This window comes from Austrofundulus limnaeus, unplaced genomic scaffold, assembly GCF_001266775.1.
Source record: "Austrofundulus limnaeus strain Quisiro unplaced genomic scaffold, Austrofundulus_limnaeus-1.0 Scaffold27, whole genome shotgun sequence".
Classification (NCBI taxonomy): domain Eukaryota; kingdom Metazoa; phylum Chordata; class Actinopteri; order Cyprinodontiformes; family Rivulidae; genus Austrofundulus; species Austrofundulus limnaeus.
Window position 1 is genome coordinate 831,367 of NW_013952429.1, and position 2,310 is coordinate 833,676.

General features: G+C 41.0%; 1 pseudogene; it reads right to left on the reverse strand.

Annotated features, from left to right (window-relative positions):
• LOC106515165 (5,6-dihydroxyindole-2-carboxylic acid oxidase-like) overlaps positions 1-2,310 on the reverse strand; it is a 7,541-nt pseudogene that overhangs the window by 670 nt on the left and 4,561 nt on the right.

A 2,310-nucleotide genomic window follows, 5' to 3' on the forward strand; every position in this document is an offset into this window, starting at 1 on the left:
GTGTGTGTGTGTGTGTGTGTGTGTGTGTGTGTGTGTGTGTGTGTGTGTGTGTTTGTTGCTCTCCTGGCCATTGGACTTCATATGAGTACCACAGGTTTTTTGGGGCTGAGACAAACATCTCAGCATTGGTGACAGGAGGCCAAAAAGGAACCATGTTGAACCTACGGTTGTGTCCAATAGGGGCATTTTCTCGATGAAATGAAGTTGCTAAATGTGCATTTGTTCATATACCTGGCTGATGCCTGTGAAGTCACTCATCAAAGACTGCATCAGTGAAGGTGTGTAGCAAGACAAAGAATGGATCATTAGGTTGTGAAGAAATTTAGTTAGGTAGGTTAGTACTGATGTTAGAAGCACAACACTATATTCTTAAGGTCTCCTTTTTTAAATATTGATGTTGTTTAATCTATTATGTCTTGATTGAAACAGGTCTAGTTACATGTCTGAAACATTTTTACAACACATAGTAAAACGCTTGAAAGACATTAGATGAGAATTTTGTCTGAATGCCTGTGACTCAGCCGTAGGCCAGTAGGGGGCGAGCGAAGGCATTGAAGAAACTGTATAAAAACATGAGCTTCCGGTTTTATGGGTAGTATGGGTTTCCTGTCTGCAGCGGCAGCAATAAACCTCCACTCAGATTCCAAATTGGTGTTGTGTGGTTTTCATTCCTTCTACAAATCACTTTATTTATTATTTGTGTTTATCATCTTGACTTCAGTTTATTGAATACAAATGTTCTTACAAGGTGACAGGTGAGTCTGTCCACCTGTCCCATTCAGGAAGAGGTGCGCCAGGTTGTGGAGGCTGCGGATGATGGGGTCATACATCCCTTTGGGGGCGCTGTAGCCTACAAAATACAGTAAAATGCAAAGAAAGCTCTGCTTCACCAAAATTAGGAACAACAAATGCTGTCTTGGAGCTAACCATATGTGCATGTGGGTGGAGGACTGAGTAAGAGGGAGTTTTTGGCTTCAGTTAGTATCTATACTTTCACACAGAACTTCAGATGCTTTCTTTTCAGAGCTACTGAGCTGCACTGTTCGCCTTCTGAATAGTGGGATAAGGCTGCTTTGGCTCGAAGTCGTTCGTAGTTGGACACTTTCAATGCTGTTCCTGAAGCTCTCTGAAGAGGTGGAGTAATAAGGAAGAGTGTCAAAGGTGTTCAGCTCCAGACAGTCCAAAACATCCTGGGGCTCTGGCAGCCTCTGCACCATGGGCCGCGCCACGTTCCCCGCTGGATTCCTCCTGATCGGACTGCTCTCTGTACCTTAGTGATGGAGGCAATAGGTCAGAGATACAAATCTTCAGTACAAGAACAAAAATACAAAACTTAATGACAAAAGCAGTGTTTTATTCACTTGTTCTGCTTATCACATTATAGACTTTATACAGGTCTGTGGTTCCCCTCCAGAAATGGTGCAAATTATTATGATAAACACTGTTTATCATTTAATTAATTCCACTTTCATGTGGGGGACCAAACAAGTTTGATCAGTCTAAAACATGACAGAATGGCAGTTAAATTGTTTAATTTTTAAAAAGGACTCAACAGCAGCGAGTGGGAGTTATGTGACTGAACTTTTTCTTTTTTTTCTTGTGAGGTTGATCTATGTCTTTCTTTTCTTTTATTATATATATATTTTTTTAATTTTATTTTTTTATTTTTTGCTTAATCTCCTGCTCACAACAGAGTGGGGGGTGGGGGTACATAACTGAGTTGTCTGTGTGTTTGAAGATTATTCCCTCAGATCAAAGGAACCAGTCAACTGCTAGATTCCTGTCTTCAACAAGCAGATCCACAAATGAAGCCCCCCACCCCACCACCCCACCACCTCCCCGCTAACCCATTTAAAGAGTTGTTGCTTGTTAGTGCGGGGAACACCAGACCTGTCATAACTCTCCAAGGAGCAAAATAAGACAGATCACTCAAAAGTAGACCACTTGCATATTCTGCTACATCAGTGCCGCTTTTTGTTTGTTGGCAGTATAAAACACAAAAAAAAGAAAAAAAAAGAAATGACTGGCATGCCTAATGATTTTATTTTTCGAGATAAAAAGAAAACAGCATTGTTTTGAACTTACAAACAAAGGTAGTGACTAATTGGATGTTGTTTTGGAATGAGAGCTGATCACTACAAATCTAAATCACCTTGTATGGCTCATTTACTATTAACATAATAGGATTTAAAGGAGTAGTTCAGATTCAGTAATCCACTTCGGTCTAGTTCACCAACCCCCCCACCACACACACACACACACACACACACACACACACACACACACACACACACACACACACACACACAC